Genomic DNA, 24,550 nt, shown 5'->3' on the forward strand with positions numbered 1-24,550 from the left:
TGTCTGGTTTGTTTGTTTAGAAGAAAACTGTAAAACAGTAAGAAAAAATACATCCTTTTTTCCTGAGAATCCCCTGCAATTCTGAACAGGCTGTGTTTCTCGACCTTTAGGCAGCAGTACAGAAATTCAACAGAGCACCAACTGTGGAAATGCATTTTCCACATGAAAGGAAGGACTTGAAAATGAGGGGCAACCTCTTCCAAACCCCAGAGAGGGCGTGCAGGGAGCAGGGAGGAAGAACAAACCCCTGCACCCCGTGCCTTCCTGTGAGGCACAGCTGTGAGGGTGCAAAGACCAGCAGCAGCTGGAGCAGCACTGACCTGGCACAGGAACAATTATTCCATATAAAGGAGTGGCCAGGGATGGCCCAGTTCAGTAAAGGGGGTCAGAGGCTGCTGCCCAGCAATACCTGTGAGGGGCAACAGGAAAGGCACTTCCAAGGACTCTCATAATACATTTGGAAATATTTGCTAGAAACACTGTGGAGTTGTGATTGCTCTGAAAGCTGTGACAAATCTGCAATTAATATACCTTCTGCTTTTTAATTAAGCAAGGATGTGGTGAGGTGATGCAGTGCAACTGGAGCTAGTATGTTATGTTCTTCATCTCACTTCTAGGCACAAAACCAGTGTAAACAGATTGACTGGAAATACAAAAAAAAAAATGTAATATGCATGATTAATGGTAAAAGAAATTATACATAGATATGTAGGGTTTATTTTTCCTTTGTTCATTTTCTTCTTATTTACCACTGAATGCTGCAGTGATGAAAATGAACCAGTGACTTAAATTAAGTCAAAGTTTTCACGGTCGGGGTATGGCCAGAACTATGGAGCCCAATGAACACATCATGGCTGCTCCTGTAAGAGGACTGCATGTTAAGTTAACAGAGGTCTTGGGTTTTGTCTGATCTGTGCTGGACTGACTAAAAAAAAAAACCCTGGTTTTGGCTGTCAAGCTACAGCAATTGTCTGAGGACCACCACCTGAATTGTTTTAGCGTTTGCACGGCTGTGGTGTTACTTCTGTTATCAGATATATTTCTGGAACTCTTTGATGGTAATAACAAATACTTACTCTGTGCAGAATAAACCCCCTATGATCCCAGTATAATAATGCAATGTAAAGGAGCACAGGCACTGGCCCTCACACAGGAAGCACAGGAGGATGGCAGCTGTCAGCCATCGAGCTCTGGTTAATTATTGCTCAAATGGCCTCTCTGGCAAAACCCCATCATTACTGTGCTTCTGTTCTTGGTCAAGGAAAGAAAGAGAAAGAAAAGGGAGAAACAATAAAGTATCTATTCAAAATTTCAGCATTTGAGTCTGTCATGCATTAGTGAAATGCAGAATTATCTTCATCAAGATCTCAAAAAGTTTATACATGGTTTCAAAGCAGAGAGTGGAGGAAGCTGTTTGTTTACTGACTTCTGCTGTATAGTGGACATTTGGGAATTTTTTATTATAGTTTTGGCCTAAGCTAGCTGACCTGGAGCAACTAATTAATTATTCCATGCCTTAGTTTGCCCATCTAAAAGAAATATATTATCACCTGAAGAGCCTTGGGAGGTGACTTTGATATTTTTTAATAGAAGTGCAAATTCATATCGCAGGTTTACAAATTGCAATACATATCAAACAACTGGAATTTAAATAAGTCTTCTTTGATCGTCCAGAGAGAATTCTGGAGGTTCTCAATCCCTGTTATTAAAAGTAGATTTTCATATTTAAAGAATCAGTTTAACAACGATTCCCATTATAATGTGAAGTGTCTTCTGTCTACTATTTGTAAACAAGCAATTTCTTTATTAAGAGGAAACTGACTCTCTTGCTGCTTGAGGCATGTGATAACATTGTAGATGAGTTTTGTTTCTCTTTTATTCATGTCAGGGTTTATAACTGAGCAAGACACAGCCTCACTTTTTTGAAAATCATGGTATCGTATAGGAAACGATTTCAGAAATTCTCAAGATGATTCCTCACTTATTACTTTGCAGAGGAGAAACAAACAAGAACCACAATACATCAGCTGGGCTAAAATCTCTTCAGCTTATACTCTGACCCAGATGCAATTTCTTTTTAAATGGGGTGGAAAAAACCCCACGCAATTCGAGGAGTTACCTAAGTGTTAGAAACATAAGTAAATAAAATGTTTCAGCTATTAGATTGTGCCTCAGATGTGGTTTCCAAATTAATATGCCTTAAAAGGATGTTTGAAATAGCAACATATGCCTGGCACAGTGAAAAAAGTGGGTTTTAAACAGAGAAGTAATGAAGTGGAAATAAAATGTAAGGTCAGTCCAGTATTTTGTATTGAATCACTTCCATGGACAAGGATATTGAGATTGCTTTGGGTGCCCTGATCCTCAAAGCAAATCTGGTCCTTTGCAATTAGTGCAGGAAGTCCATTTTTCCAAGAGGAAAGAAAAGGTGCAAAATGAAGGGAAGTAGTAGTCACTGTCTTTTATTATTCTCTTTAAAAAGATCTGCCCTAATTGCAATTCAATAATTTCAGCTGTCCTTGAACAGAAAACAAAAAGGCACACTGCAGCACATACACTGCATTTCCCAGAGCCCTGTGGGACCAGCAGTCACTGCAGGGCAGCCAAAGCCCAGCAAATTGCTGCTTTTACTGAAATCTGTCCCACAGAGGTGCTGGGTACTGAGATTTATGGTCACAGGCTCCTGATTTACACCAAGCAGACACCAGAACCCCAGCCAGGCAGCACCTGGAGAACCATTAAATGGCCAGGGCAGTATTCATGCAGTCCTGACAGCCCTTCTGTGTTTACTAATCCTGGGGCCTGCCTCATCACTTTCTTTCAGCCACCACATCAGTAGAAAACACACAGCTGAGAGAAGTGAAAAATTTAATGGCTACATCTCCATTTAAAAAATCCTGTCATTTTAAAAAGGTATCATCATCCCATCACCTTCAGACCATCTGCAGATTCCATTGCTCCATGAATTCTCACATAAACACCCTGAGTGAAATCCCAGAGAGGGTTTCAAACCCTCTTCAGAGATGATGCAGCACTGTCAAGGCTGCTGCTAAAGGCACAGCTGTACAGGGATGACTGGCAGGAAAATGAGGCCTTTAGAACTAGGGAGAAAAGTTTTGTCTGTTTTGGCATGTAATAATTATCACTAAAAATATTTTTCAAAAGCAATGTCATCTTTCATATTTAATGATATTCCTCCAAACTCAGAGCAGTGGAGCATTGCAGCGAGGGCTGGGTTTTGCACAAGAACCAGGCGAAGTTTGTGCTGTTTTAAAGCAAAGTTTTATTGGAGAGCTAATTACAGAGAGCTGAGCATGCTTCCAGTTTAAAAGTTACTTAATCCCTCATGGAGACCTGTGGGTGCTGACTTTCTTACCTTCTTTCTAAAGTGCAAGCTGTTAAAAATGCTAATTGTCTGAACTCACAAAACTCTCTCTTAAAAGAGAAATAGCACTGTTTTGACAGGCAGCCTTTGAATATGACTTTGATTCTAAAGCAGCCTATTTAGAGAAAATGGGATCCATAAATGTCAACACCACCTGTAGTCCGCTTGATAATATGCCTGCTTTCTGACAACAGCATTGATAAGCCACAGGCACACCAGAACAAACATCTCTTACTTTATCTGTTAGATAGAACTTGAAGGAGGTGGTGGTTACCAGGAAACTTTCTGTTCCTAATTTGTTTCAACAGAAATCTGCAAATGCGAGTTTAAGCATCAAACAATGCTAAGTAAAACTCAGCAGATAAGCATTTTCCTTGAAGGAGGCAGGGAGGTTATGAGAAGCCTCCTTGGGTTTGGTGACAATCTCTGTACAACAGTGCAAAAAGCATGGAATTTAGAGGCAAACTGTCTTTGGAGCCTGTTGTGACCACGAGAGAAAGCTGTGTGACACATTAAATGAGAAATAAACACTGACAACGCAAAACCCAATCTTCTGCCTTCTGCTCATAGAAAAGACATGACAGAAACAGCCTTCAGGCAGGCAGAGCACCTTAACAGGTTATGAAATAAATGCACTGAGATAGTATTTTACATTAAACTACTGGAGGTGAGTTATGGTTATTCCAATTACGAAGAATGAATTTTTGGTATTGTTATAAGCACAGCTAAAAAGAACAAAGGAGGAATAGCTATAGCTAGCAAATTTTTTGTCTGCTAGAAGTTTCCTGGGGAAATTTTTAATAATGGATGCCATTTTTCTACAGGAATGTTTGTCAATCTATTATGATGACACAAAATGGTAGCTTAAATCCAAGAAGTCACTAAACACTTAAAGCACCCATAAAGTTGTAAAAATTTTGTAATAATTTTTGAAATGAAAGGTGATCTTAACAACAGAAAAGTATCAAAATATTTGATTCTAAAGAACCTTCTTTTTACATTATTTGTTTCTTATTTTGATTGCCAGGTTATTTGTAGGCAGAGAAAAAGACACAGGGGAACGAGAAAGGAAATCTGAAGTCAAGCAGCATCACAGTCCTCTATGAAATATTCATTAGTACTCGAACAGGACACTTTCAATGGTGTTTTGCATTAAAATCTTTTAAAGGGAAGAAAAAAAGGAAAAGAAAACACACAGATCACAGGAGCTACCATGCAAAAAGTGAGGTCAATGATCCATTTAGCTCCAGATCTCACTAACAATGGCCAGGACACACCTGGACCCAGAGCAGAGAACATGCCAAGGGTCTCCCCACCAGGCACCACTCTCACAATCCCAAACTGGGAAATCACCCACAAGCTGTTTTGTTTCATATTTACCCCCACCCTCCTCTACAAAAGTCAATATATCTCAGCCAGGCCAAGCCTGATCATTCAGGGACATCTTTTCTTCAGACTCTCTGAATTCCTCTGTGGTGGCAAGAGTTGAGTGAACGAGAGATCTAACATCCAATTTAATAGTTCCCCACACCAGTTCAAGATCGTTTCCCACAGTATGGTAAATGTACTGTCCAATTCAGCTTTAAATAAAATCAAGGCAAAGGGCTTCAAAACCACTTCAGACAGATTATTGCAAAGTCTAATATGTTTTATTGGTTCTAAGTAAAAGGCTTTCTTTCATTAGCCTAATTTAATTCCCTCAGTGAGTTTCTACTCTTTTGAAGCAACCAAAATACTCACAATTACTCCATGGTGGTTATAAAAGAGCCTTTGAATATGTACTGATATTTCCTTCCAGTTAGCCAGCTTTTAAAAATCCAGGCCAAACTCTCTGTTACTGTAAATCAACACGGCCAAATTGAAATTAATGACAGCAAACATGAACCTGGCCCACTGCAAGGATCCAGGAGGAGGTGGGATGGAAAACATGGCCTCAATAGGAAACGCAAGCCCTGTGCCTCCCCTGCTCCTTTTGCTGTCAAAGGATGGCAAGAGATGGAAATCCAGTTCCATATGAAGAAATCACCTGGGGAATATTTACCAATTTCCTTGGCTCACTCACGATTGAATATGGAATTCCCTCCCTTTCTCCTTCGGTTAAAGTGGTGGCTGCCTGAGTTCCACACAGGTGCTCAAAGGTGAACTATTGCTGAACTTCAGACAGGGATTTTATAACCTGCTTTCAATGATCTCAGAGATGAAAACCGGTAGAAATAATTCCTTCACACGTTTATTTTATCTCCTCTTTCAATTAGCAGAGGTGCCAACACTCTGCATGCACCAACTGAACTCCCTTTTACCTCTTCTCTTTTTACTTAATAAGAGAATTGTAAGATTCTCTGGAGCCTTGAAACGTGCATGAAATGAGACACTACTTGGACATGAGTGAAATTGTCTTCATTTGGTTGTGGTTTTTTTCCCCCCATAAATGATTCTTTGATGAGTTTTTTTTTTAATAACCATCACATATGATCACTAACAACATTGATTTAACCACAAATGAAACCAAACTCTTATTAAACAGCTACTGAGCAGGCAGAAAAGAGGCAATAGAAGCAAAGCCTTCCCCTGGCCAAAACTGCCCCACTTATATGACTTAATAGGTGCTGAAAAACCTCATCATTTGTAGACACAGTAGAAAAATTCGACCTGTATCATTTGCTTTGAGACTACTATAAAGGACATAGTGGCTGAAAAAGATGGGAATCCTTGATTTTGATAAAGGAAATGAAGACATTTGCCTGAAGTGTTAAATATTCTGACACCAGCTTCACAGACACATATTTCAGCTAATCTAGAATTGAAATTGTGTTAATACAGTGCAACTTGAATCCTATTGAAATAATTACTCTGTGGAGTTCCACAGAAATGCCAGAATCATACTAAGATTGATAAATTTTCTTTCTGAAGCTTCCCACATAATTTCATTTGTAGAATCCCTGAATAAAATTGGACAAGATTGTTTATACTTTTTTTGGTAACCTAATTTTCCATGGAAATGGTTGCTTTACCTTCTAACTTGGATTTTGCATAATATCAATCTCTTCCCTTCTTCTGACATACCCTCTTAGATGAAAGTCAGACAAAGAGCAAAAAAGGGAAATAACTTCTCAATCTTCCTTAGCTGAAAGGTCCTGGCAGGACATGGATGAGCAAAGATTGCCTTCCTCAGCATGAAGAAAAGACAGATGCTCAAGACAGAGATTTTCAGTGTAGACAGTCTGGCTCAGAACTGAGGCTGTGACATTGCTTCAGCTGCCAGTGGCTCAGAGCAGGGGGCTCTGATCCTCATCTCAGAATCACCTCTACAGTTTTGGGGTTAGGGTACATTTTTCCCTGGTTTTGACACCAAAATGTGTTTGTGTTTGAAAAATCACATAATTGAGTTTATTGGTTCTGTGAACAAATCATTGGCTGCCCTGCACATGAATCATCTCAGAAAGACTGGAGAAGAAGCTTATGTTGAAAGTCATTTCTTCTGGTGCCACTTGCAGAAAGTTGATTTGTTCTTAATGCAGAAAGTTCATTCAAAAAACATGCTGCTGCCTAAGAAAATCTGTGACTAATGAAAAATTCCTTAAACGTGCCTGGTCAAACTAAAAATGACCTTTGCTGGTAAATTCTCATAGACAATGCAAAATAGATGTGACTGCTCTCACTGAAGAACACTCCCAAAGTATAGAGAGACTGACGGCACGGCCAACTTCTTTTTAAATTGTGAGAGCCAAACAAGAAAGATCACATTCAGTAGTTAAAAGCATTTTTCCACTTAGTCATATATTTATATGACACTTCGGATAGAAACCAGGCCTCTCAAAATTCTAGATAAGAATATCTCATGAGAATGAATATATTTTCAGCTGCCATCTGTGATGTCATTACAGCTCCAATCTGTTCAAAACCAGAAAGTCAGGCCCGAGTGAAAGTGTCTCAATCTGATTTTCATACACCTTGGAAATAGTCGCCCAGATTTCCAATTTAATAACATTTTGGGTCAGCTATAAATGCTACATTCTGTAATTGTCAGGCTCATTGCCTGCATGATGGCCCACGAGTCAGGTTTCAAATGTTTGCTGCTGTAAGTTCCTCAAAAACAGAGTGTTTGCCCAAGTCCACTTCTGCTTAGAAAAAAAAAATTAGATTGCACCAAGTGGCCAAAGGGCAGAGATAAAATCCCCAGCCCTGCTGCAGAAGTGTCTGGGTCCAAGAAGCAGAAGACTCCAGTCCACACAGTGTCAGGCTTGCCCTGGCACACTCTGTTCTGATTTCCATTTCCAGAGCTTTCAGGCCCAGGGCTCTTCACACTGACTTGTCCTTGGCTGTTCCTAACTTAGCCAATTAAAGACAACAAAGCCTGCTCGTTTAAGAGAAGATCTGGGCAAATTTTCGTGCTTCAGAACTGTTCCCCTCCCTTCATTGTCTCCCAAAGCTTCAACTTCCTTCTCTACAACTTTTTGGATAAAATAAACTTTAGTGGATTTCTTATAGAAATGTCAAAGGAAAGGTTAAACTGCTCCTGTCTCGTTCATCAGAATTATTTTCTTCCTCCTTTCATACTTTTTCTGTGGTATGAAATAAAGAAGCAGATCATTTGAAATAGTACTGGATGACAAATAAAGGAGTTTTATATTAACTCAGGGAAATCTGAAGTTAGATCATGTACAAAACCCCTAACAGTTGACACTAGAATTTTCTCCTTATCTATCTAATTTCTGACATTCAAGAATGTGGCCTTCAAAATTAATTTCCTTTTGAGCCTGATTTTTTCCTGTTCCTTCTTGTTTAACAGTTATTAACTATCTCATAAGCACACACTGTACATCAAAGTAGAGAACTACCATAACACAGACCTTTATTTTTCTCCATTTGTTCTACTCTGTATTTTCATCTCATCTGATGCATATGCTGCCAGGTGATGCTTACACAAAATTCTTTCAAGTTAATAAAATTTTCCCGTATTTATTTATTTTAAACCAGCACCGGTTATCTCTCCAACTCCTGCTGCTTGCTGTACCCTCTGTGATTTCACAGCAGCTGACTGGAGTCGAATTTGGCATTCCTAAGCTTCTAAGGCAGCACTCATCCTGCCTCGTTCCATGTAATTGCACCTCACGTGCGAGGGAAAGAGTTGTAGAATTTAGGAAGAAGGGAATGGCATCTCTTCTGATGCTGCTGATTTCAGGCAGTTCTGTTGTGGTTTGGGTTGGTTTGTTTGGCATGCTGAATCAAGACGATATAAACCAGGCCCGTGATGAATTACAGGAACTTCCTATCGTGAAACTGGACAAATAATCACTGGAAAGGAGCTTTTCTACCTGAAGCAGAAGCACAGAAGATACTACAGGTGTCAGTAAGTGCCTTGAGCCACCCACTTGCCATTACTTCTTGGGAGAATTTAAGTACTTCCCGTTCCCATCTGGAATGCAATTCCAATAGCAAAACTAGAGGCAAACAGGAAGGATGAAAACATAGCCAGCCCAAACTAGCTTTTGAGTTTCCTAAATTACTGAGAATTCAGATCCAAACTCATGATTTAGTGACACAGGCTATGACTAAAATATACATATTACAGTCAAAGGATTATGAAAATGAATAAGCCTGGTATCAAATAGCTTTAAACATTAGGATATCAAAGGGAGTTTTGCTCTAAGTGCCCTTATCAGCAGAGGGGGCAGTTTGCCTTTTAGGCTTTTGATTTTTCTACCAAGGAAGTGATTTGCCTCTAAGCTGGATGAAAGAAGAAGGTACATGACTTTGAAGCAGGTGTCTGAATACGTCCTCTGGCACTACTCAGCTTAGGACATGCACACTTCTCTCCTAAATTCACCCATCCAGGTATTACAGTGTCATTTCTGCCCAGGCTTTGTTCACAGGGATCCTGGCAGTCACACCTACAGGAGCAAGAGCTGGCAGATGCTTTTTATTTGTACCCAAAAGGACTAATGACGACAAACCTCTTCATTTTTATACCTACAGCCCTGAGTACCTTCCATTAGAAATTTACAGCACACTCCATTATCTTAGCTTCTTTCAAAGTACTCTAAACCCACCACAGAACTGTTTTATTTTTATGAGCCAGATAAAAGTGAAGAACTAGGAAACACCACAAAGAAAATACAGGCATATTAAACCCAAAAGTTAGTAGCCATTAACATCCAACATTTAGCCTTGAGAGAAGTGACAAAAGGCACTGAGTCCTAACTCTCTTCTGTCTTCTTTTCCTCTCTTTTAACACTTCTCCCTTTACCTTGAAGGCTTTCTCCCTCTGCTTGCAAAGCTCAGCAATTGAAAGCAGAACTTAGGGACTCCTTTCTTTCCCCCAAGGCAGTGAGCTCCTGCAGCTGGAGCAGGGAGGTTGGTCCAGGTGACCTCCAGGGGTCCCTTCCAACCTGAACCGTTCTGGGATTTTGTGAGGGGAACCCTTTGCTGGGGCTCTTTGTGTTTTGGAAAAGCGCAGATGCAGCCTTCACACAAGTCAGGTTTTTGGAATAATACTCCACGCATAAAAAGCTGATGCAGCTTCTAATTCACTGAATTGCCACAAAACGAGAATGTCCATGGCCCTGAGGAGTGGGCACAAAGCACACAGTGAACTCAAGCCTCACCTGCACCTATAAACCTTGTCTACATCCAATGCCACCAGGGCAACAAAGCTGGCTCTTGGCAAAATTATTTCCAAGGATTTACAAACAAAATGGAAGGAAGAGGTTTTCCATCTGCAACTATAAAACAAACAACTTCATTTTAATTCTTGAAAGTCACAGAGGCAAACTGGCTCTTGATTAAACCAGCAGAAAGGTATCCCAGACAGAAAAGTCCAGCAGCATTCCAGTGATCCCTGACAGCATGTCCTGCCCACTCCATTCCAAAAGTCCTCTGGCCACCCCATTTTGTAAGAAAGAATGCTGGGATAAGGCAGAGAAGCAGCACAGAGAGAAACCTACCTCAGTAGTTTTGTTGTGATGGGGCTTAGCCCCACAAAACCAAGTTTTGCGAGAGAGAAAATTAGGAAGAAATATATTAATGTTCTTTTCTCCCCCCAGTTTTACATTTCTTACCTGCATTGCAGTAATGCCCATGTCCATCAGTAAGACTAAGGGTTGTAGTAGCCACTGTTAAATATTTATGGACACTACCCAAGGATTAAAACACTTGAAAAGCTACAATAACTTACCCTACTCTCAGGTACAATCTTTGAAAGCTGAATTATAAACATAAAAGCACTTTCAGCTACTTGAATAACATACAGAGAAGTGAAAAGCACCATAACCCAGATGAAAGATGTGTTGCTTGTCAGTACCATTGGCTTTTTCTTTTTAATCCCTACAACTTTTCCTACCTCTCTCTAGGAACTAGAAGAGAAAGGTGCATGCTAAGGGGCTAAGAGACACTTCATCTTGCCTTCCCACTCATAATCTGAAGATGACTGTCAAAGGATTTTTAATTTCCTGTGCTACAGAGATCAGGTTAATCTTCAGTGATAGGTGTTAACAAAATCCTATAAGCAGAGCTAAGTTCTATGCACTGAAACCTAAAACCATTGGCATCCATCATCAGTAATTACTCCTATGCCCAAGTAAACCTTTTTATATGACAATCACTACAAATACTAACTCTTAAGTCTGAAGTGCATGTGTGGCTACTGAACTAAGAGTGTTATATACTTACAATTTGTTCTGAACAGGTAGCAAGACCTTTGCTTTTAGAAACTTCTGGGTTGTTCCAGAATCTAAATTCATCTGTAATATGAAAGAATTCTTGAGATGAAAGCCACTTGTACCAGAATACCTAAAAATTATTACCATGAAGACCACTGATTAGATCCAATGAAGGCTTTACACATCTCTCTGCCTAGACAACATTCACTCTTGAAGTTATTTACACTTGTACAGACTAAAGCAGCACCTCAGAGTCTGCTGAATCCTCCAAATGTGCTACTTGTGACCATTAAGGGACAGATTTCAAAGCTGATAATGCTACAGAAACTTTTAGCCAAGTATTTGCTAATAAGTGCATTTTCCAGCCTGCGTGTTACCTGCTTGTGATACTCTACTACCCGAAAACATTCAGCCTTGAGATGCTGGTCAATTTAGCTTTCTGTCTGAACATTTAAATGTGAAGTCTTTGCTTTGTCTTGATTCTTGATGTCTCATTTGTTGCTTCAGGTGCACATAACAAGTTTACTATGAACATTTGCCAAGTCAAAAATTTACTGTGCAACCTAATCAGGAAGGAGTAACTGAACACAAGAAAATCATGCCCCATGTAGAGATAATCACAGAATTATTGTAAATGCTCTTCTGTCCCTAATGGTCAGTATTCCAAATATTCCTCTTGAACAAAGTTCTGCAGAACCCTGAGTAGAAGGGTATCAGGGACCACAAAGTCAAGTTCTCATTCAGCATTAGTCTCATTATTGTATTGTGTTTGACACGTGGATTTAAAAAGTGTATCTGTTTCAGCATTCTAGGACTTTAGGAAAAAAATCTCACATTTGTAGCCTTCTTTCAGATGCTGGTTGGCCCTGCAGGGTGATCTAAGAGCGTGGTGTCAGATCCTGAGTACCACCATTTTTAAGAATCGAAATCCTCTTCTACCGTGCTGTATTAATTTGGAAGTCAGCTCTCACGTCAGCTGTGAGCTCAGTGTTTGAAATACAGAAATGTTTCCATGCTGACATTCCTAATGACACAACGCTGAGCAATGCTGGCCCTTTGTGCGAGTTGTCCACAGAACTGCTTGCCATGGTACCACTAAGCCACGGTACAACCAGAGCAAATCTCGTTTGCTTTAATAGCACACACAATTTTTGGCCAAGGAAGGTGCATTAGGAGCACCTGCTTCCAATTCTTGGCACCTTTTCCTGCAGCCTTGCAATGCTCCCCCCTGCCTTCCTGCAGGTTGAATTCCCTCTGAACTACAAATGTCTGCAGTATCAGCAACAAGAGGAGCTAAAGCAGTGGGGATCAGAGGCCAATTCTCCAGTGAGGGGCAATGGTAGACAGGCTCACACCAAAACTGAAACCAAACTCTATTTTCAGTGTCTCAACAGCAACAAAGAAACCCCCACTGTATAGGAATCCAGAATTCCCTTTTATCCACAGTTTCTACATTCACCACTATTACATCATTTCTCATCTCGTGTTATATCATCCATATGGAAATCCCAGTAGCTGGTATCTCCTGTAATGCTGTACAGCCATTTCTGGCACTGATAAATCACACACTGCAATGCTGAAGCACTGCAAGGGCAGCAGGAAAGAGATTAAGAATGTAGATTACTAAGGGTCGGATTGTGTCTAAATCTTCTGTCTCTCTCTGGGAAGGCTTCAAGCTCATGTGGCTTTTTTTGGCTCAGTTTTTGACATTTAATGTTTTCTAGTAGCCTTTCTATGCCACTCCTCTGCAAAACAAGTCGAAAGAGAGTGGGGAAAATTATTTATTGGACTGCTTGGAGGAAGTTGATTTTCTTTTAGAGCATTTATCAAATTCTTTCAAGTCTCTGTGGTTCAACATATTTAGCTACATCAAAGCCAAAGCATACACTTTTGAGCTATTCATTTTCTATTAAAATCCACATTCTTGGATGCTGAAGTGTTTACTGCCCTTTTTCCAGGCTTAGGAGTTAGTGGTCTACTGGCTGTATCAGTACCAAGACTATTTTGGATGACTGCAGTCTGCAAGAATATTTACTGAAATTATGTACTAAGGGAACAGGTTCATTGTTTACACTAGGAAGATTAAATTAAGGCTAAACATTTACAGGAAAGTTCTTTTTATTCCTTCTAACTCTGCAGCCATATTCTCAGTCACACATCAGCTCTCAAAATCTGAATTTATAACATGAAATAAAGCTGGTGTCATTTGCCATCATAGTAAAACACCAGGGTTCCCATTGTACTTTGAAGACAATGGAAATGTTCCCTTCCAGGTGTCGAGGTTTCCTCACGCCAGGCTTCTAAACCAGCAAACTGCACCCCAGATGCCCATCTCTCTACTCTCAGCTTGTCTCAAACATCTGAGATATATCACCAGATGTCAAGCTGGGACCTAACAGCAGCAAAATATTGCTCACCACGCTGCACATGGAACGCAGACCTGCTGTAAATTTTTCCACTGCTGTTGATTACTCATTAGTACTTCAGCTGATTAGAGAAAGCACGAGCAGGAGTTGCTGGTGGAATCCTTATTCCTCAGGGTTGCTGTACTCAGGTTTGATAGACACATTTCCAAAAGGCTGTGCATGAACTGAAAGCAAACAACAGTGGATGAAGCAGGAGATGAGAATTTCAAAGAGAAAGGTTCACCTTGAAAACACTATGATTCCTTCCACTTGTATCTGGGATCAGTCTCTTACCACTTATCTCACTTACACTTAAGAGTACTTCACGTTCCACATGCTCACGTTGACAAAACTGAGAGTAAAACATCTACTTTCAGAGGCTACAGAGAAGCAGAATGAGCAGACAGCAACTTTCCCAACTTCCTGTTTCCAGAGATTCCCAAAGCCCAAGTCATGAATTACTACTGTGGCTACAACAGCACAGAAAAGCTCAAATGTGACGTGTCTGACAGCTTGATACACACACGTGGCCAAATCAGCCCTCAGCACCTCCAGGCCACTGCTGGGTGGGTTTCTCCTCCTGCTGAACCACTCTGTGCTGAGGGGCTCCTGTCACCAGCAATCCCTTTCCTCTTTCCAAGACAGGCTGATTACTCAGAAGCCTGATATTAACAGAGCTAAACAAGCAGCCTGCTGCCCTAATTCACATGCAGCCATCACATTTACAGCTCTACCTCACAGTTTGGGGAGAGCCAGAACAGTTCCCACCTACTGCACCAGGAAAGTAATTCAACCAGCTTCAATCCTTTTACACATTAGCCTTCAGCTGGCAATTTTCACTGCAAAACTGGTATAACAATTTTCTAGCTGGGTCGGTTCAAATAACAGTTCAAAACATTTTCCAAGTAAGAAGCACGCAGCTTTGTCAGTCTGCATGTCTAGGATGGTTTTTATAGGCTATTATTGTACTTCTGACTCTGTGTATGGACGGTATGCCACCAAAAAATCCACTTGCTTCATTTGTTTAATCACAAACCACCATACACACCCTCCCCACCATCACTGACACCCAAAAAACTCCCCCCAGAACTGAGAAGAGAGGAAATATTTAGTCCCTAAACAAGCACTCACCACTCATTGTGAAAGGGGTATTAAAGGTTTTAAAAATAACTGGTTAAAGAAGAGAGAGCAGGATTAATCCCCAGTTACTGAGTACAGTTAAAGCCATGAATGTTCTTTCTGTGACCAAAAGGACAAGTCAGTCTTCTCACCCAAAAATACATCAACAATTCAGTGGGATCTGGTCACAAAGACAAAATAAATTATTGCAAAGCAGGTTATTGCTTCAATATTTAATATATCATAGAAAAATACACCTAATCTAACATGCTTCACACCATGTAATAATGAAAGTCACTCTTGGAGAATCCAACAGAAAAGCCATAAATCTGCATGAAACCACAATTACTAAAGATAAAAATTAAGGCTTAAATTGGAAAGCAATAGAATTCTAGTCAATTTAGAGTGTTGTGGACACTCACTGACAAACAACCTTCCTTACTGGGTGCTGTGTTTGGCTCTGTCAAACAGAGAAGACAATCTGGGGGAAAAAAATCAAGTGAATGGTAATTTCCATTCAGAATACAATAATCAAATTCATTCTACAGTATAGAAGACCTTTTTCCTATATTTCTGTGGCTGCTGTACAACTTTGGTCTGCTTGTTAAAAGAAAATAGTTATAATAACTTAAGGGCATTAAACTTCTTGGTTCTCCTTTTATTAAAAACTTCTCATCTATCATGAGAATTCTACTCACATTCTCCTAATGTGCCTGAAACATTTTTTTTTCTGGGTTCTTATTCCAGAGGTCTTGACTTGTTCTGGTAATTTGCAAATGCTGCCAATCCCTAGCAACAACTGTGTTGTAAAGTTGTGTATTTTTTTCTTTTATCATCAAGTTACATTACAGAAATTTAGTACCATTCAAAGGATGTGTTTAATATCTTTCAGAGGTACAACACTAACAACAATGCAGCTATGATTTTTTGTAATTCCTTATTTAAATTTTAGCTGGCTAGAAAAAGTACACAAAACATTATCTAAGTTGACAAAGGCCATTTATCACTGACTTTATTCAAGAGTAGAAAGAATGAATTTTTTAGGTATTATACTAATTACTGTTTTCTGAAAAAAAGAAAAAATAAAATATTTCTGTGAATTAAAGTACAGAACAGTGAAGCAATGTGATCAACAGCTCCAACTCCAAGAAATATGAATTAACAATAATCTAAAAATTTATTAAGAAGCTGATGCAAAAAACCAGTTCCCAAGAGTTTCAGTAAAAAATATTCTATGATTTCCAAATTAGATATATGTTCCATTAGTGGTTGTACTAAACTCCCATGGCTTTTGGCTCTGCACATTTTACTGTAATGTATAATAGAATAAACTATGTAGAAACCTGTTAGGAGTCAATGGTGGTAGAAAAAAAATAGATGTATTAAAAAAAATAGATGAAGAAAAAGATTACTGTATAAGGGTTTGGCGTAAAAGGAGGAAAAAGCCAATGAAAATTGTACAAATTCCTGATGAAGGAATCTGATTTTGTAGCAAAAGCCTTCTCATATATTGAGGAGCTATTTGGGAGTGGAGAAGGGGAGGGTTTGGTTTGAGGTTTGGGGGTTTACGTTCTCTCTGCCCACAGTGGTAGCCACAAATCAATGCAATGGAAACTAAAAATAAACAGAAATAGTGACATCAATTCCCTTACGTCGCGAGGCATTTCTCTTCATGAACATCTCAAGGAGAACAGGTATTTGCAACCCAGGATGAGGGAAAGCCATGCAGAACTGGCAGGTGTGTTCCCAGGTCTGAGTGCAGGAGATGGGCGAGCTCAGGGACCGCTCTCACTCTCACACCTGCTCGGAGCTGGGCAGCTCCCAGTCCCTGGGGGGAGCAGCAGCAACCCAAACAGGCTGACAGGGAAGGCTCTGGCACCTGGCCCCTTTTCTCCTGACCCTCTCCTACCCTGGACAGGCACTGCATGGGCAGAGCCAGTGCAGGGGTTGCTGCTGATCCGTCGGGTCCTAAACCCTGAACTTTAAAGGCTGTTTGTCAGGGGGACATGAACAAATAAAATGCACCATAAAGTTCACCCCCTTCTCCCATCTCTTCAAAACTTTGCTTCATGAACTTTCAGAGACTGTTTTGCTATTCCTGCATAGGAAGGCAAATATAATAGCCTCAAGGTCTTTTGAAGAATGGTGAAAGAAAGCCTTTTGAATACCTCTGTAGACAGCAAGAGATCTTTCTCTTCCCAGGGAAGTGCAGAATATACAATCAAATGCTAAACAGTGCTACAGACGCTCTTATATTCAGAACTGTTCCATAGAGAAAAATTATCTCTTTCACAGGTCTGAAAACTGTAAACTCTAACTTTATACAAGAGCTCAGCATCTTTGTTAATCAAAAAGGCTGACTTGTAAGACACACACGTATAAGTCTGAGTGAAACAGATCACATTCCTCATCAGAGACCTTGGTACCACTTGCCCTGATACACCACAACTCCCTAAGTATAAATAAAGCACATGGTATATGTGTTACATTCTCTGTTCTTTTATTTGTCTTGATTAGAAATTATCACAGAGTTCTCAGGTTCTGTCAGAAAAACAAAACCACTTAAGTGAGGCCAGTGCTCCCAGTTAATCTACTGTGCACCCCAGTCTGAGCTGCAGCCTTCATTTTTCCCAAGAAGTCAGAAACAAGGAATCACGAGATGTATTGTGATTTTAGTTACTAATTTATATTTATATTTGGAAGTAGATGTAAGCCCTTTCCCCTTTTTAAAAGTTTGTTACTTATTTTTTTGAAGCAGATACACATGAGTAATCTAATTTGCAAGAACAGAAATACAGGGTCAAACCAAAGATCCCTCCAGTTCAATACTCCAGCAGCTGCCAACAGGAGATGACTGAGGAAGCTTCTGGGAACATGACAAGGATCCAGGGACAGAGTGTACACACTGTTCTGTGGGAATGTTCTACAGTCCAAAGAACCAGGGGTCAAGAACTTCTTGAAGAGAAATAATCTTTTTTGAATACAATAACTCTTAGTAATTTGAATTTGTTACCTCTTGTCCAACTGCTTTGAACCCACACAGATTTTATTATCTACACACAATGCACTGGATCAACAACTTCCACAGCTTAACTCCATGCTGTGTGAGGAACTGTTTTCTTTAATCATACTGAGCCAACCACTTGCTGGGTTTGGTAGCTCTTAATTCTCATACTGGAAGAGACAACTCTCCCTGTTCTCTTTCTCCAGCTAATTCATACTTCCTCTGTTTTCTTTTTCTCAGCCTAAAAGCTCCTAGCAGGAGCTGCTTAAAAACAAAAGTTCCATTCTGCTGATTATCGTGTAGCACTCTTTTCTAGATCTTCTGCATTTCTACTACACCCTGAGACAAAGATAAATCAGCAGACACTATGAGATGCCCATGTAGGAGATAATTATGTTCTTTATTTTCCCCTCTCTATCAATTTCCTAACATTCTGTCTTCCTGGATTTTAACCACTCTTCTCCATTATTTCCATAAGTCATGAGAAATATCAAGACCTTGTTTTGGACACTATAATTTTTGTTTATAAATTTAGGGCTGTCTAGGATACCTGGAATGAATGTGGGGGAAACCATGACATTTTACTCAGGCACATACTTTTGACATCATTATCTATCAGACTTCAAATGTGCTTTGCAGGTGCATTTGCCAGCATTTCACAATAAATACATTCATCATACTTTGTCTTCCTGGAAGAGTAATTCTGCTCTGAAGGAAATACAAGACTAACAAAAGCAGTTATTTCTTTACTGGTGGTTTTAGATCTGTGTGAAAATGGTTCCCCAGCCAATACAGCCGACGCTAGACTGCACATAATGTGAGAGGCGAGCTGAAATCAGAGCGTGCTGCTACCAGGGGCTGTACTGCAGCATCTCCTTTGTGGTATCAAATAGTTCCCTGTAATGCATGGCCCAATTCCATAAAAGACATTGGCATTTTGACTGCATGGCAAGTTATTTAATCTCGAAAAAAAAATTAATAAAATCATGTCTAAGTCATCTAAATTCAATAGTTTGCAGTTTTAGACAGTCTTGAAGTCCTCCACAACTTGCTTAACCATGGCAAGTTATCAATGCAGGGTTAATTATAGGCAATAATGTGAACTATATTTAAAATACTGGGTTATTTAACTGTGCACTAATATTTAACATATAAAATAGATGTTGAAACATATTATGGCCAATAACTGTATCAAACTCAATAGAACCCAATGCCAAATTTGATTGGCATCAGTTAACAATCCCCTGCTTTCCAGACAGAAAATATCAACAAATGCAAATGCTTTATTTTATTTTCACCCCATAAACAGTCATTTTATAGCATCTATTAAGCATTAAAAGTAAATACAATCACAACTCTGGAATTTCCAGAAACATGTGGAACGCATTTAGGCAGCTCCCGAGCAGAAAAAGTGCCATATTACAAAACAGTTTGCATTTTTATGTATTCCTTCGAGAATTTTCTGTACAGGCTTCTGTTATCAGAGTGGCAATTCCCATCTTTGTTTTGTCTCTAACAACCTGCCAGGATAATTAAACTCACAACTCAGCATGTCTCAGTGCCTGCGGAATCTTCTGGACAGACATCAGAAGACTGGCATGGAAGCAACTCATGTCTCTTTAACGAAGAGGAGAAAATCTCCAGCACCAGATGTCCAGTTAATCCAGCCTCAAAGGCAGGAACAAACGCCAGCCACAAATGAAATGAACCAAAGCAGAAAAGAGCGCGTCCCCCGCCCCAAAAAAGGAGAAGGTCTGCTGGGCAGATCCATCTATTCTATTTGACCTCACCGAGCACCAAGTGCAAATCCTCAACAAAAATGCAGAAGAAAGAAAGTCTTTGCAGCCTTCATTTCAAGTCCCTTGGTCCTCACAGAAGTGACCCCCAGCTCATGACGAAGATGCCCACACAGCAACACAGCTGTTGCAGATCTCCACTGCTATTTCACCATGTTCCCTGTGTCCCTCCCAGTGCATCCCCTGTACAAATCACAGAAGTTTAGCCTGGGAATCACTTTAGACACTGGAATCTCCCAGCAGCAGTGTCAGGTAATCACCAAGCTCTACTGCTTGAGAAGTCTCCCCTTCTCTCATCTGGTCTATGCTCTACTCTACTCCTAGGCACAAGGAAACTCTTAAACTATGAGTTCCTCCTTTGCAAGGCCCATTTTGTCAAATATTCTCATAAAATAAAAATTTGGCTGAAGAAATGGAGTTTTATATAGATTATCAGCACAAGAGGAAGGAAACATTTGGGAGCTGTTTGGCCAGCATGTCTGTCTGCCTGTTCAACAGCCCCTTGAAGATACTCAGCAAGGAGGGTATCTATTTTCACCACTTCTATCAGACTCATTTAAGGACGTGTTTTGACTCAGCTCTTTCACACTTAGGTCATTCTCCAGGAATAAACTGACTGGATTTTCAAGTTTTTCTTGAAGAGATTTGTTCAAACTGTTTTGTTCTGTAGAATTACCCACAGTAATCAGCTAAGAGTCTGCCCAGCTGACCCCTTGAGCTTCTCCTTGGCTCTCCAGAGTGCCTATTTTAGGTAGCTCCCACTCAGACTATTGGCTTTTGCAAATTACACACGTGGAACTCAACATTTACTTGATATTTTATAGAAATACTGTTTCTTAATCCAAGACTTGTATACTTCTAGCACTAACCGGTGGAACAACAATGAGGGACCAGGCAGATTTGTCATTCACTGAGTAAAAACAAGGACAGTGCCAGTCCCCTTCCCCCACCTGAAGGGGAAATGTGCAGCTGAATTGTTGGGAGCATGCTCTTCATCCAGTGCAAAAAGATGCTCGAGATACTTATGTTGAGGAGGTCCATTATAAGGGGAACAAACTTTAAAGCCAGGAAACTCAACCTTGTTATAGAATCAGAACTAGATATTATTGAATTTAACAGAACACTAAGGAGCCTTTTTTGTGTATTTGGGTCTTCTATTTTTTTTTTTTTTTTTTACTTTTTTTTTTTAATACCAGAAAAAAAAGAAATTAAAGCCACTAAGAAGGTTGAGAAGCTGGATATTGATCAAAACTGTCATCCATGGTGCTGAGAAAGTCTGGAAGATTATTCTTTCCCATATTACTGCTCAAAACTTAAAAATACTTAACATACATGCTCACTAAAACTCACAGAAGAACAGGTACTGCTGGAAATAAAAGGTCTATTTGGGATAATCTCCTACTCTGTGACATCACCCAGGACCCACCATCCAAAAAGCAGCCATAAATAAAGCTAACATAAGCTCCATTTGCATCTTCTTCATCCAAACATCCCACTACAAACTACAGGATGTAAGTGACCATGTGTCATACAAAGCTGTTACATTTCACAGATTCTTTCCCAAAACAGGCTTATGAGTTTGAACAGAACAGCAAAAACCAGCTGTGGGGCCCAGACTGGTGTTTCCATGTGGCACTTTCTGTGCTGTGCACAGCATCCAGGCCGATGCAGCAATTAGAATACCTAGAACCAAGGTTGGTAATAAGTATCCTTAATTAGCTCCTAATTATTTTTCCTGTAATGGACATGAGGAAGTTCCAATGACATCATGAATGTTTTCCTCAAGAGAGAAAAAAAGGACTGCAGATTTTACACCTGTAAAATGGGATATAGCTCTTTTCTCTCAGCTGGTGTCATGTGCCAGGAGATACTTAGTAAAAAGTTTTAAAAGCCAACAGATTCCTTATTTCTGTATTTCCAGCAAGGCATCATTATTTCTACTGTTCTCCAGAGTAAACCTCACTTAAGCTTCGCCCATTTAATATAACAGTCAGAAGAAGAACCAGAAATCAAACAGAACTTTGTCTGTGACTTGCTCAACAGTGTTAAAGTAACAGCAAAAAGTTTGAGTGCTTTGGTGGCAAATTGCCATCTGCCCTGAGCGTGTCCCAAAGGCTCTGTGAAGTGATAGCTGATTTTTCAGTGCTCTGAACTTCTCTTAAAAGTCTTTCATCCCTTATTTCACAAACAGTAGTAGGAGTCAGAAAAAGTGTATTGTAAACAGCTGTACAGTCAGATCCTCTGCTTGGGTCACACATTCCCAGCTCCTCCTCAATAATATCAGGACAGAAAGCAAATAAAATAGCCTGGAACAAATCCTCACTCTCAAAACACTGAAAATTTAAGAACAGTGGAAGAGCAATTCTGATTTCAAGAACTATGTACTAGCTGCACATAAAATAAAAGGTAAACTAAAGTTCTCTCACAGTGAGACACACCCACTAAAGCTGCATGGGTCAGCATTTGCAATTATATTTTTAAAATATTTTAGGCAAAAGTAATACCAAATATTTTCTTTCTTTCAATCTTGAAGTCTTTTTGAAGATCAAAGGATATGAAGTTAATTAATTTTGATAATAAGCTTTGTTTGGTATTTTGCCAATTTAAAAGCATATTTTCCAAAAGAAAAAAAAATACAGATTTTTATATAGGCAAGTATAAGAAAAGCAACAAAAATGGTGTTTTGGTTATGAAAAAGAAGGAAAATATGAAAGGTTTGGAGTTTTTTGAGGGGCATTTCTTTCTAAATATGACCTTAATTTCAGGGAAATAGATGGTCTTGAACGTGAAGATTCCCCTCATCTTTTAAAGCAGCCATGAGACATTTTCTGAACATTTGTCAGAAATTCCTGCTGGTTGCCCATTTGAAATCCTGCAAGTTTCTACTGCATCCTTACACAGGGATTATTTTGAAGCTCTCTAATTAGAATAAAGAAGGCCTTGATTCAGTAGAGTGCTTAAGCCACCAAGTGATCATATTGTTAGATTTAACCTTTCCCACGAGACCCATCTTCTGGCAACAAAATAGAAAATGTAACAACATTTGTTATGTTATATTCATTACTCAAACATATTGTACAACAGTTTATTTGATAAAATAGCAGTGGGGATAAAAAAAATCTTCAGTATCAGCCCCTTCATTAGTGCCCAGCTCTGTGCACTCCATCAAGGGACTAATGCCTTTCATTTGGATACAAAATCAAAGGAACAACTTTCATACCAAAATATCACACACGGGCTGAGGATGGTGGCCAGTCCCTAATGCATAACTGCCACACACCAGGGTGCAAACCAGCGCTCCAGGGGAAAAAAAACAGTGTGAGGGCTTGCTGAACCCAGTCTCGAGCAAAGAATCACACTGCCTTACAAACATTTTTGCCTTTCAGAATTATATAAACCAAGTGCATTCACCAAACCTATCCATGAGTGCGTTCTCTTACTGTCACCTAACAGATTAAGAGTTTTCAGATGCACGGATTATTAATACCACCCTTATCTACAAAATATCTTGTAACAAACTGCTTACTGAGTGAAGTCCACTGGTGATAAAAATAATGGGGACATATGCCCTGTTTTGCATTTTAATATTGATTCATTCAGAAGAGCTCTGAGAATGCCACACATTAAACAAAAAGAAGATAAAATAACTATAAATTCCAGTGAAAGATTAGTTCTGCTATCTGGTGCCAGAGCCTCTTGGCTTTGTCAGGATGTGCCACGTTTGCATTTGCTGCTCAGTGTTTCAGTCATCTTCTCCCATCAAACACTGCACAGTAACAGCATCCAAAGGGTTATTCTGTGATGGAATCCACAGGAAGTATCCCAACCCGACTTTTTTGATGAAGCACATCTATTGATATTAAAAGCTCAGTACCAGATTAAACCAAAAGCACCAGCCACATTCCAGGCCGATTGTTAATTTGCTCTCAGCTGGAGTCTCCATCCGGAGCTATTTGTCTGACAGAACTGGATGCCTTTCAAATGCATTCTTGCATCTTTTGAAACATGTGATGTTTGTCTGCACGCTTGTTCAGCGAGTATAATGACCATGGAGCTGCCTCTTGTACACTTTAAAGTCTGACTTTGCTTTCCAACACAATTTGTAACTTTTGTCTCTATTGAAAGTTTTTAGGAGAGGAACATTCCACTACATAAGATCAGCTATCATTAATTTTGTTCTTTTGCATTTAGTTATTTTAATTTTTATTATCTTCAAAAAACCAGATGATACAACTTCACACACATTCCCATTCGGAAATGTCCATTTTATTTTCTCCAGCAACGCTGCCTTCAGTTAACAAGTAAAGTGTAAATGAGATGAGCTCACAAACAATTGAGAAAAGTTACTGCTGTGCTCAAGATATTAAAAACTTTATAAAAGGCAATAAAGGTCCTGCCAAAGCAAAAATATGCAACTCTGATAAATTCCTTTGCAGTAAGTGAGAAACTGTCTCATACATACATACATATAGATATAATATATATATAAATACATACAAAGATCTTGCCTGAAGCTACTTATTTCCATTGTTAATTACAAAACTTACTGTGGAAAGCAAGGAATGGTATCTGACTCACAAAAATACTTAGTAATTGTTAAGAATTAAGAAAAGAACTCATTTAATTTTAAGATGTATCTCTCAATTAGTGTTATTTTTGTGCATTATGTTTAGTGTGCAGAATTTTCTCCACAAGGAATCAGATCATATACATCAGTTATCCTTTTGCTTTGCTGCATATCTGTGACAGAGTTACATTATAAAGGAAAATATAGACCCTTTCAGCTCCAGGGGAACAGGAGAGCAATCAGTTAAAAAAAAACAAAATCAAGGACAACATTTATTCAAAGAAGTCAGTCTTCCTACTCCATTTTGACCTCATTCACAAGTATTTTGGTTTTGCTTTCAAAAGTCCCTAATTTCAATGCACCTCAAAACAAAAGTCAGGTGCTTTCACTGTGTTTTTAATGTGGTCATTAATGGATGGATCAAGCCTCAGCAAAGCTTGAGGCTCCTGCAAGCAGATAATATGATCTGGTGTAAGAACAGAGTAATTATAAATTGAAGGATTTTAGCTACATGCTCTTCAGCCACTTCTGTGAATTTGCACTGAAGATTTTCAACTTTTATTAACAAGTAAAGTTGCATAGACATCTCACCACTCTTCAGTGCCAGAGTAACATT

General features: G+C 39.4%; 1 long non-coding RNA gene across 1 annotated transcript in view; it reads right to left on the bottom strand.

The window, feature by feature from the left end:
- The window catches only part of LOC138110298 (uncharacterized), a 315,688-nt gene that overhangs the window by 290,425 nt on the left and 713 nt on the right, over positions 1–24,550 (bottom strand). The gene's annotated exons all lie outside the window — the stretch shown is intronic.

This window comes from Aphelocoma coerulescens, chromosome 4A (assembly GCF_041296385.1).
Source record: "Aphelocoma coerulescens isolate FSJ_1873_10779 chromosome 4A, UR_Acoe_1.0, whole genome shotgun sequence".
Lineage (NCBI taxonomy): Eukaryota > Metazoa > Chordata > Aves > Passeriformes > Corvidae > Aphelocoma > Aphelocoma coerulescens.